The sequence below is a fragment of the Adiantum capillus-veneris genome, chromosome 29 (genome assembly GCF_014529385.1).
Source record: "Adiantum capillus-veneris isolate H3 chromosome 29, ASM1452938v2, whole genome shotgun sequence".
Classification (NCBI taxonomy): Eukaryota; Viridiplantae; Streptophyta; class Polypodiopsida; order Polypodiales; family Pteridaceae; genus Adiantum; species Adiantum capillus-veneris.
Window position 1 is genome coordinate 22,499,098 of NC_140959.1, and position 12,955 is coordinate 22,512,052.

A 12,955-nucleotide genomic window follows, 5' to 3' on the forward strand; every position below is an offset into this window, starting at 1 on the left:
GTTATGACTTATGAAATGGTAAGGCATGCTTTTCTTACACACTTTCAACAGGTGGAAGACCCACAAAAGGTATGGCAGTCTATTCAAGGCTTGGTACAGGGTGAAGGCCAAACCATAGAAGACTTTGTGAAGGCATTCAATGCGTTATGGGCAAAGTGGTGTACATCTTTGGGGGCTGAAATTCCTCCAGCCATGTTGAAGAAGGACAGGTTTCTTGCAAGCTTGAGGAGTAACCTACGCTTGAAGGTAGAGCTTAAGCAGCCAAGGACCTTTGAGGAGGCAGTTGAAATTGCAAAGAATAAAGAGTGGAAAGCAGAGCGTCTTCATCAACTTGGAATCAATGTCGAGCCAAAGGTTGAAGTGAAAGTGGTAGAGCAACCAAGGGTCCTCATTAGGGAGCCAGGTTATGATCAACAAGCTTCTCATGATGTGAATGCTTTTCGCAAGGATATGCAAGAGGTTGTAGGTCTTATGAAGAATCTTAGTGTACATATGATGGGAGGTGGAAGAGGTCAAAGATATGGATATGGATGTGGTTATGGAAGCAATGAGGGTTTTACAGGTGGTAGAGGAAGAGGCATGGCTGGAAGAGGGGATATGTTTCAATGTTATAAGTGTGGTGAATGGGGTCATAAAAGCCCTCAATGTGACAAGCCAAAGAGAATGGGTGGCGACATGTTTCCTCTTCCTCCACAAATTCCTTCTCGAGCTCAAGATTATGGTATTGAGATTAAGGGGGAAGCAGGTCCAAGCGGTTTGACAGCTGAAGAGAAGGGCAAAACAAAAGTGGTAAGCATAATCCGTTTGGAGAAGAAAGAGGATGATTTGGGAGCTATGGTCATGCCTGTAGGTAAGAGGGTTACAAGAGATCATGACATGAGTGATGCAAGTCCCAGCCATAAAAGAGGGAAACAGGTTGAAACATGTACATGTAAAGAGAAGAAGAAGAAAAAGCCCAGGAAACATTACAATGCATCTGACTTTCCTTTGGGAGAAGGGCAACCAAATTATAGTTTAAGGGCTGATTTGGTGGGTAGAAAGGTTGATGTTACCTTTGGGCAACTCATGGAGATGTGTCCCAAGTTAAAGAAGCAATGGAAGCATGTAGTCAACCCCATGAAGAAGGAGCCTACAAGGGGGTCAGTGAGAGTCCTATCTTTGAATGAGCTACCTGATATATGCCCTACTATGGATGCATGGCATAAGAGGAACTGCAGTGGAGAGGCTTATATTGATGGAGGTGCACAGGTATGTGTTATTACTCAAGCTTGTGTATCAAAGTTGGGACTCAACATGGTGAAGAATTCAGGTTTTCGCATAAAGCTTGCCAACCAATCAAGAGTGAGGTGCTTGGGAGTTGTAAAGGACTTGGAGGTGGATGTATTTGATGTTAAAGTGCTGGTCACTTGCCATGTTATGCCCGCGGGTATTGGTGCTTTCCCTCTCATCCTTGGAAGACCATGGTTACAGGCAACCAAAGCTATACAGGATTGGGGACATGGTACCATCACTCTCTACAATAGAAGGGGTGATAAGAAGAGGTTTGACATGGATAGCAAGCAATCTTTGGATGCTGATTTTGATGAGAGAAGTGATGAAGAAGAGTCCTCAAGTGAAGAAGAAGACAATGGGGATGATGGCAGTGAAGTGGAAGATAGCAGCGATAGTGATCTAGATGTTTCCTCCTTGTTTCTTGAAGAAGAGCATGATGAGAAGCAAAGATTTCTTGGCCTTATGGAGAATGAGGATATCTCTGGTCCTTATGAGCAAATTGAAGAGCTGATGAAACAACTTTTCTAACACAAGGCAATACCACCATCACATTGCTTAAACTGTATACCCAAGCAATGATGCAACATCCCCAAATGTTTCATCTTGAAAGTAGTATTCAAATCAGGCTTAAATTTAGCAATATGTCTCTTATTTGGTCCAATGATCATCATATCATCGACATAAATAACCACAATGAGAAGTACATCACCCCCATGCTTTACATACAATGTGCTTTTTGTTGGACTGCTACAAAAGACTTGTTTGATCAAATGAGTGTCAGCTTTCTCATACCAAGCACGAGGAGATTGCTTCAACCCATACAAAGCCTTCTTACATCTGCACACTTTGTCCTCTTGTCCTTTCATGACAAAACCGCGAGTTCGTGTTACATAAACTTCCTCAAATATGTCACCATTCAAGAAAGTAGTAACAATGTCTGATTGATGTATATCCCAACCAAAATAACCTGCCAATACACATAGAAAATGCACAGTAGTCATACGACAAGTGGGAGCAAAAGTCTCTTCATAAGCTATGCCTTTTTGTTGTGCATAACCCTTTGCAACAAGTCGAGCCTTATGGCGATCAATCCCACCATCTGGATTGCGTTTCAACTTGTACACCCACTTAGTACCAATGGCATTTTTTCCAGCAGGTAAATCACATAAAGTCCATGTGTCGTTTTCTATAAGTGCATCATATTCTGATTGCATGGTAGCCATCCAATTTTTTGAATTATGTGCTTCATCAAAAGACAGAGGTTCCACAACATCATGTAAGCTAGACACAGCCAAAGTATAACAATCTGATGCATAAGATGCATGGCAAGATCCTGAATGAGTACGACTAGACAAAGGTGCATCCAATTTACTGTCATGTAATGTATGCACCAGCCATTTTGGCATACCTCTAGCCTGCTCATTTTCAGCCCTTTCCTCATCAAGTACATCATGTATATCTGCATTAGTAATAGGATGATCTATAACATTTTTTGAAACCCCCATAGGCTGTACCTTTGCCTCATTGGAATTTACATTCGTATTTCCACTACTAAAAAGAGGCAACAAAGTGTTGTAAATGTCCTGTGAGCTTACATTATTGTCTCTAGTACATGACAACAAGGGCTGAATAGAATCTTCCACAAACATTACATCTTGTGGAACCAGAATACTCTTTGTTTGTGGATGATACAACCTGTAACCTTTGCGTTTAGCACTATAACCAATAGATAACATTGGACAGCCTTATCATCCAATTTTCTGCGCAGTGTTTGTGGCACCAAAGCATATGCCAAACAACCAAAAACATGCATGTGCTCAATAGAAGGCTTTCTATCATGCCATGCTTCATATGGAGTAATAGACTACAAAGCTTTTGTAGGATACCTGTTTAGTATATAAGTGGCACACATGATGGCCTCAAGCCAAAAAGAATGTGGCAAAGCTTGACTTTTGACCATACATCGTGCCATTTTCGTAAGTGACCTATTCTTTCTCTCAGCAACACCATTTTGTTGAGATGTATAAGGCACTATACATTGGTGTTTTATACCATGACTAGCCAGAAATGCATTAAATTCATGAGACATATACTCCCCCCCTCGATCGGAACGGAGGGTGCCCGTAGTATATTTCGAGACATTTTCAGCCATAGCCAAAAATTGTTTGAAGCACATAAAAACTTCGAACTTCACTTTAAGCGGAAATATGCATGCATGCCTGGAGTAATCATCAATGAAAGTCACGAACTAAAGGTAATTGCCCAAGGACGGAGTTTGCATGGGCCCACAAACATCACTATGCACAAGCTACAATCTGCATGTGGCCCTAATTGAACCATCCTTTTGAAACTTCAAACGCTGCATCTTACGCAAAATACAACCTTCACAAACATGTTTGATAGGTGCTTCAAGAGGCGGCAATGAAGCAACCATATCAGATTTTTGCAAACACAACAAACTTGCAAAGTTCAAATGACCAAAATGTGCATGCCAAAGTTTTGCATCTGAAATAGCCCTTGAATCAGCAATTACATTTGCAAAATTTTGTCCACACTTGTCATACAAAGTGATCTTATACAGCCCATGGCACAAAAGCCTAGATGCAACAATTTCATCACCAAAACTGAGATCATAAACTGTACATTTGTCATCCACAAATTTGACTACAAGTCCAAGTCTAGCAAGTGTAGATAGAGACAAAAGATTCTTCTTGATCCTAGGTACATAAAGTGCATCAACAAGTGTGAAAGAACTACCACTTATAGCAGTAAGCACAATATTTCCATCTCCCTGAACCTGATAAGAGGCATTGTTGGCACAAGTGACTAAATTCCCATGAGGGACATACTCGAGAGAGGTGAACAGTTCACGATTGGAGGTAATGTGCTTTGTAGCACCACTATCGAAATACCACACATGTGAATCTGCTGCACAATTGACATGCATGCATCATGGACAGTAAGATTGTAAGTGCACTCTGCACTAAAAACCCATTCTGCATCAACATCAGCATCACAGTCTCCTTTCACAAAAGACTCAACAATGGCTGCATTTGTAGTGGAATGGACATAATGCATCAAACTTGACAACTTCAGGATTGCCTTGGGTCATAAGTCTCCAAGTACTAGCAAAAGTATGGTAGGAATCTGGTAAGGCATCAAGAACAATCTGCACAAGGGAACTGTTTGAAATGACTTCACCTGTAGAAATAAGTTTCTCATTGATATCCTTGACACAAGCAAGGAAAGTGTCCATATCATCTTCCTCATGCATAATCTTCAACTCCAGCTCTTTACGCAGCAAATCAATTTTAGACCCATTGTGACTTGCATAAAGACCAGCCAAAATATCTCAAGCGTGTTTTGCAGATTTTGTTGAATGAATGCAAGGAACAATGGTGCGTTTCATAGACAACACAATCAATGCATGAGCCTGTCCATCCTTTACATCCCAACGAGATTGTTCTGCCGTAGGCAAAACAACTCTGATAGCAGCAATCCTTGCAGCAAGACCTGCCACATCCTCAACATCGCCTACATCCTCAAAAGCAAGACGTACATCAATGCCCTGTAAATATTCTAGATGCCCTTTGACACAAGAACATGTTGCATCATGTAGCCCACATAGGGTAATTGTCCCCATCCAATCTATCCTCAGCAGCACACATCTTTAACACATGTGTGTTGTTGTCATCCATGGTAAATGTTGCACCTGATGTGAAAACTACCCGAAAAGAGGAGAAACAAAGTGGGAACACCACGTGCTATATAGCACAAATTGTAGAATATTGTAAGGCACATGTTATGTAGAAAGCGGCACTCACAAAAATTTTGCACAAAATGACAAAATAGCCTCTGCAGTATTGCTTGTAGTGGAAACAGAGGCTGAAATGAGCCCGAATCAAAAATCTGAGTAGATTTAGCCGTATGAGCTAACCCAAAATTTTCATCGACCTACAAACGCTCGCCAAACCTCACCGAAATTGGAGAAAGTGAGCAGGTGTGTGCTGGAGCTGTTAGCGACTGAGCCTGGGGGGACGCATCCTGCTCTGATACAAATTGTTAGAAGTAGGGTTGTAGAGAAATGCCCACAGCTTGGAGAAGACAAAGGAAGCTCAAGGCATACAATAGAGAGTGTATTACTTAGTGTGCAATGGAAAGATAGATAGCCCTAGAGTGATGGGCGTATATACAATGCACAGGGGAAAAAAGCTCCTAAAGAGGAAAAAATTGCCCCAATGGTGCTAATGTGTTCACACACATCACTACCACATGTATATGGTAACAGAATGCCTCTTCACATTCATCGATCCACTCAAATTTTATCATGAGAGCATAAAGAGGTTTGGTGATGATGGCGTACATATAGATGAATCTTCTATAGTAACCGCAATGGACCATGAAGGCTTGTAGCTCTTTAATTTTTGTCGGTCTTGGTAGAGAAACAATCACTTGAATCTTCTCTAGTAACCACAATGGCCCATGAAGATACTTAATTTTGGTGATGATTGTGTACATATAGATGAATCTTCTATAGTAACCACAATGGCCCATGAAAGCTTGTATCTCCCTAAATTTTTGTCGGTCTTGGTAGAGAAACAATCACTTAAATCTTCTCTAGATTAGTGGAAATGCCGTTCTTGGACACAGTGTGCCCAAGAATTTTTCCGTGTCTTACCATGAAGACATATTTCTTTGGATTTAAGCACATGCAATATGTTCTACATTTCTCAAAGATCTTTTTCCGGTGCTCTATGTGCTCGTTTTTTAGGAGAGAATGCATGCATAAGTCATTCATGTGTATTTCTAAGAATTATCTTAGATATTCTTTGAATACATGACTCATTAGCCTTTGGAATGTGGCAGGTACATTGGTCAAGCCAAATGGAATCACTCAATAAGAGAATATGCCCTATTCTATGGCAAAGGCTGTCTTATGCTAATCCTCAATCTTTATAGCAAGCTAATTGTAGTCTTAAAAGACATCAAGAAAGATATAAGATTCCTTGCCTACTACTTGCTCAATTAGATGATCACTAATTGGGAGGGGATAGTTGTCTCTGATGGTAGGATCATTTACCTGTTCAAGATTTACGCAAACTTGTAATTTTCCATTTTTCTTGGGCACTATCACAATCAGTGACACCCAATCTATGTGCTCAATCTCTTAGATAAACTCAAATTTCTTAAGCTTATCCATCTCCTCTTTAGTCTTTTTATTGTATGTATAGGACATTTTCTGTGAGGCTTCGTCTCACTCTTAAGGGGTCAGGTGTGTTAACAAATCCTCGAATCTACTCCCTTAAGGTCCTTGTATGACCATGCAAACACATCTCTATATAATTTGTTTGAGCATAGCTATCAATAGATGCTCTTCCTCCTCAATGAGGTTGGTGGCAATATGATGCCGGCTTTGGTTCCTCCCCACGTTTAGCTAGGTCAATGCGCTTGACCTTTTCAGTTCCATGATAAGATGTCCCTGGTCCTTTTAAGTTCTTGCATAGGTTGTTGGACTATAATCTTTTGACCTATATTGTATACTTTTTGTAGTGAGAGGGTAGGTCAAATTTGTTCATAATCGATCCCTCTTAACTCTCCATTTTTGTCGTCCAGAACTCTTTCAAGGTTTACTTCAGCTTCTAATATTCTTGTTTGTGCTTAGTTTTGTCATTCTTGATGATGTTTCAGTTGTGTGTTTGGTTTTTTCCTTTCTTCATTTCTTAGAATTGGTCTTTGTTGAAGCAGGTTTGTGTATTCGTGAGTAACTTTTTCCTTGACACAACTGTTTGCTCCTACAAGCATCAAACACTACGTTTTTCTCTTTAAAAGAGGCATAGGTTTTTCTTGTGTGAGTTTTTATTTTCTTGCTCATTAAGCTCGATACCTTTTTTGTCTCCTGGATTTCTGGTTAGGGAAATCATAGAAGATATCCTCTCTCTCGTTTGGTTTGTTTCTTTTTTGTAGCTACTCAATAGCTCGTCCTCAGCATCTATCTCTAAAACATCATCACATGAATCTTGGAATTCTTCTTTGCTTCTGTCAATATCGTCAACTATGCATTTGCACTCAACAATTTCTTCAGCATCGTGGTCCTCGGTCTCTAACCCTGATTGCAAGATAACACTCACAATATGGAAGGGTGCTATGTCAAAGCACTCTTTCTAATAGACTTTTGTGGGGGTTGTTTCATTCACACATACATCTAGAGCAGCCAATATCTTGTCCCATCTAAAAGGTTCAAATGAATCTTCTTGAAATGGTTCTCAAATGTAGTCTTTGTCCTCCACTAGTCTCTCTAAAATGAAATCCTCTCTAATTAGACTCTCACATTCAGACGCTCCACACATCCAAAGATATGATTTTGCTTATAACCATGAAGGTATTTGTTTTTTGTTATTGAGTCAAATTCCTCTATAAGAGTTTGACTAACATCTATGTAGCTGGATTCCCTCACACTAATCCTCATGGGGCAATATCCTGATACCACATGTAAATATGGTCGTATCCTCAATCTTGCACCATCTTAAGTTGACGCATGAATGGACTCCCCAAAATTTCATCGGAGTTGTTGATTTTTCCAAAATACACTATGGAAAAGGTGTGCTTGTACAAACTCTATGCCGCATGAGGACACTATGATTTATTCTAAAATACACACAGGTCTTTCTCTATATCCATCTACTGCAAGTTGTAGTTTCATTCATGTTTTTTTGAGAGCCGATATGCCCCATTTTTTCCATATTTCTTTTGTAGCAATGGCCATTCCAGCCCCGTTATCAAGTATAGAAATAGCTTTGATCCCCTTGTGCTCCAATGGCAAGGTGGTATTTCTCTCTTCACCTTCATAATAATCACCCACCTTGTTTATTGGAGCTTGTTTAGCCTTTGGTTTGCCTTGTGTTGTTTTACCTATTTGTTTATTTAAGACGTTGTCTGGATAAGGGACTTTCAGTCCCATCTTCTTCAAGTTTCTTCCCATTTCTCCCCATAGATGTTGTCTAATCTATAGCAATTCTAAGAGAGTTATCATACATTGGATAGAGTTTGACTCTTGGTGTTCATCATCTTTGGAACTAGCTTCCATTGAGAAGGCACCACCTTGACATTTGATTTCAATTTATGCTCTCCTAGGGACGATGACAAAGTCTTCAACATATCAGAATTTCTCTCTGTAGATACTTCTATTGTTACATCATCGTATAGAGACTGTATATCTCTAGGGTAGAAATCATGATCCATATTGATCTTTGTGATAGGTGCAGACTTAAAGGTTGCATTACCATCCATTTTGTTCCTTATTGTTTTCCATAAAACTTGTGGCCATAACACTTCCACTTCTAGAATGGCATCATCCATTGTGACTTGACATCATCAATGGTATTAGCCACCCTCCTTGTGTCCAATGGTGGTTCAATTTTAGGCTTCATTTGATCAACCATTTTTCCCTTGTGCTCAATTTTTGTGTCCCTTTGGTGGATTAAAACTTCTTGTTTTGGGAATGTGTAGTTTCTCTAGCTCCATAAGAGCTTGAGCAGTCTCTATGAGCCCTTTGCACATTTGTAATCTCTATTTTTAAATCTCAGGATGCAGATATGTCAACCACCTTTGTTCCAATGTCTTGTTGGTCTTTAGTTTAGCCTCATAAGCTTGCAGTAGAGCCTCTAAAGGTTCTAGCACTTTGTCCACTAAGATTGCACCACCCAATCATATTTTGGAAGGCACGGCTCCTTCCCCTCGTTCTTTGTTTTCTCTTTCATGCTTAGTTTGCCCCCTAGTTTGTTGCATCTTGATTTCCAAGGCAGCTTTCTCTTTTAGCCTCTTTGCTTTCATTTTGTCACTTTTCACTTTCCATGGTTTTCTTTGAGTCCTTACCATCAAACTCTCAAATTCTATTTGAATTAGCAGCTTGTTTTCTTCTTCAACCGGTGTGTTTTTTGCAGCTTCTTGAGCTTGAGATCTTGTCACCACATTGATTGGAATTTTTGGATTGGGTTTTGAACCACTCGAGTATGGCACAATCCCCATGGTGTTTATTGTCACTTTCGCTTTGTTTTTGGGATTTTTGGGACAGATTGGAAGTAAATGATCTATTTCACAACCATCATAGAATCTTAAAATCTTTTTACGCTCACCCTTATGAAAACAAACTCTTCCCCAATGATTGCTCCCACATTCATAGCAAGGACCTTCCTGTTGAGTGGCTTGTGGAGCCGCCATTAATTGTCCTGTCCTAGGAGGATATCCTCTAGGTTTGTAGTTTTGATTCGCTATGGATATGAATGTATTTTTGTCCATTGTTAATGATTTTTTGTTGGCTTTGCAATATAAGATGGCTCTGCAGATTCATATGTGCTTACCCAAGAAGGATAACCTTTGTCAGCTATGAAACACTCTTAGGTTCTCTCTTATATGTCTCCATTGGTTCCTCATAATACGAAGTTGATGGCAACAATTTTTGACTTGTGAGTGTTTCTATTGGCTATGTGTATCTAACAATTTCTCGGTTCTCTTGAGGTAAAGGAGGTTGGTGTCCCAACACTGGTTGAGTCTTGTCTCCCCCTTGTGCTACATTATTTGGGCCTATTTGGTACCTCGGTGGTGGTAGCAAAGGTTGCACCCCCCGTGGTCCATTAGGCCTTTCCCTCATATAATTATTGTTGTAAAAGCACTTGTTTTTCTAGTGATTTGTATGCTTTTTCTCAATTGCTCACCACTTTAAGACTTGTGATACATTTTTCGCTGGTGGTGGTTGTCATAGGTTTCGGTTTTATCGATGAATCTCGTTTACACTTCTGATCACTTTCTTGACCATTTGATCAACATCTAGCATGTTTGGAGCCTAAACACTCTGTTTCAATGTGGATTCACTTCTAGTAGAAGAGGCACTATTGGTCGTATTATCAACATCTTCCGTTACCTCTCCATAAACCTTGTAGTTTTCCACTAGATACAATGCTTCTCTAGTGACTTGTTCAAATGTGGTGCACACTTTCAAGTGGAGATCCTTTTTGAGAGTCTTGTTTCTCAAGCCCTCTATAAAGAGAACTGATAATCTCTTGTCTTGCAATAACTCTCTAATGGGACATCTCTCTATGTATTGCTTGAAGCGAAGCAAAACTTCCTTTACTTTTTTGTTCTCTTTGTGCTGAAAGGCATAGATTTGGGAAACTATGTTGTGCTTGATCCCCTTTTTGAGAATTCCTTAGCAAACTCTCATAGAAGTTTCTCTATGTTTGGGGAATATCTTTTATTCAATGGTTGGAACCATGTTAAAGTAGTTCCTTCCAATGTTAGCCCAAATCCCTCGTACTAAGTATGGAAATCTACCACTTGTTCAGCTCTTAAATGTTTTTTAAAGAGTGAAACATGTGTATATGGATCCCCTGACCCATTGTACTTCTTAGCAACACATTTTTCCACTTGAGATGGTCCCATTTGACGTGTTTCAACCACCATTTTTGCAACTATAGGTTCTCTTACTATGACATCTCTAGCCTTGTAACCCCCACCAAGAACTCTAGTTGAAGTTTGCTATGTGTCCCTCTCATCAAATCGCACATCTCTCACTTCTATCTAGATTTCTGGAACTCTTGTTGTATAGGTTGTGCTTGGAGCTTCATTGCCATTGTACGTGGTCATTGGAACCCTTGAACCCAAGGTTCCCATCGTTCTTGGTACTGAAAACTACGGGGTTGACTAAATGAGTCTTCAACTCTTGCTCTATTCGGACTCACTCTTTCCATTTCTAGCCTGGCTTTAGAAATAGTAGGTCTAAACATGCTTGAAGTTACATAAAACTGATGGAGTGCGCGTACAAAGTATGTATATCTCTCTAACTCCTTATGGTCTATTGTAAAATATCTCCACCCGTACTTGTCAAGCATGATAACATGGGTATCTCTGCCTTCCATGTATGTAACAACATACAAGAATTTTTTCTCTGACAACTCTTCAATGTAGGGCTCATCGCACTTGTAATAGAGCATTTTCTCTTCGTTATCGTACTTGTATAGCCCCACATGAGTGTTATCCATGTACACACATCTTAGTTTCACATTTGGAATGTCCAACTTAGGTGGCTTATCCTCAGGCTCTACGTGAAACTTGTCCTTGGTGCCTGCCAATCTCCATTTGTCCACAATATAGGGATTTTTCACAACTTAAGTGGATTATCCTTAGGTTCTATGTCAACCTTGTCCTTGGTTCCTGTCAATCCCCATTTGTCCACAATATAGGGATTTTTCACAACTAGATATATTCTTTCTTCATCATCAAAGTATTGATCACCAATGAGTCCACAGGCACTATGTCCTTGAACTCACTAGGTCTCTCTTCTAACTTTATGTAGTAGAGATCCATATCATCTTTGTAAATCTTTTCACATTGATCATTTTCAAAATAGTATTCTAAGTGAAGAGTTTCATGGTTGGTGCGGGTTGGGATGGTCCTACTCCCATGTTTGTCCCCTCTTTAAAAATCACACTTTTATATCCCTCAACCATGTAGATATAGGATCTCTCTGATGAATTATCAAACAAACTTTCCTCTAGAATTGTCTCTAAGGTAGACAATGGTCTCTGATTCACATTGTCTTTCATGGAAATGTGGCTAAACTAATCTCCTATAGTAGGGTTTCTACTCTAATATAATCTAATGGATCTCAAATACATCAAGAAAAAGTACTATTGCAAAAGCTTGATGTGTTACTTTATGAATTGCTTCCAAATCCCTGACTCAGAATCGCTTCAAGCCGCCATACTCTAGCCCTTGCAATCTGTACAAAAAACACTTGGTGGCTATGAGTTTACACCCACTCTTGTTAGTCAAAAGTTTTGAACCGACAAAAAGTATGGCCTTTTTGGCACAAATCCTATTTTAGCTTGCAGAATCCTCAAGTAAAGTCCACATTCAATTTTGAAAAAACCACTACGCTTCTTATGACTGGTTCTAGCTATGGTACAAATTTGGTATCAAACTATGATAGGGGGACATGGATTGTGATCCATGTACCTCAGTGGCAGAATGTACTTGCCCTTGGTACCCTGACACTAGCTACATGCTTTTTGTGTGGTTTGGATTTGCCAGATAAAAGTCAAACCCTAGGTCTACTTTGCGGTTTTTTCACATGGAATTGTTTTTGCCCCTTTTGACCTACTTTTTAGACTCTTTTGGTTACCTTGCTTTGGGAAGTATTGCTTACAATGGTCTCTACTATAGGCTAGTAAAGTCTTTGCCCAAAAACTCGGATGGGGACATGGATCGTGATCCATGTTCCATCACTTTTGGACTTGAAATTTGGCGTGTTGATTACTTATGGTATTTGCAACCTATGCCCAAATTTTTTTTATATTTGGATCAATTTTTGCCAAATCAAAAGTGAGTTTTTGTGTCTGCTTTATGATTTTTGACTATTTTTTTATTTTTGCTCTTTTGACCAACTTTTTCATCTTTTTTGCCATGGGCCTTTTGGGAAAAGTGTTTCAAATAGTCAAATCTCAACCAGAAATTATCATGAGGTACATGGATTGCGATCCATGTTTGACCTCAAAAATTTGGTCAACTGGTTGATAATGCTATTTTGATGCTAATTTCCAATTTTTTTTGAGTTGGGATCATTAAAAGTTTAAACCACCAAATTTTAGTCACTTTCACTAGCTTTTGGTGATTTTTTCCAATTTCTTTG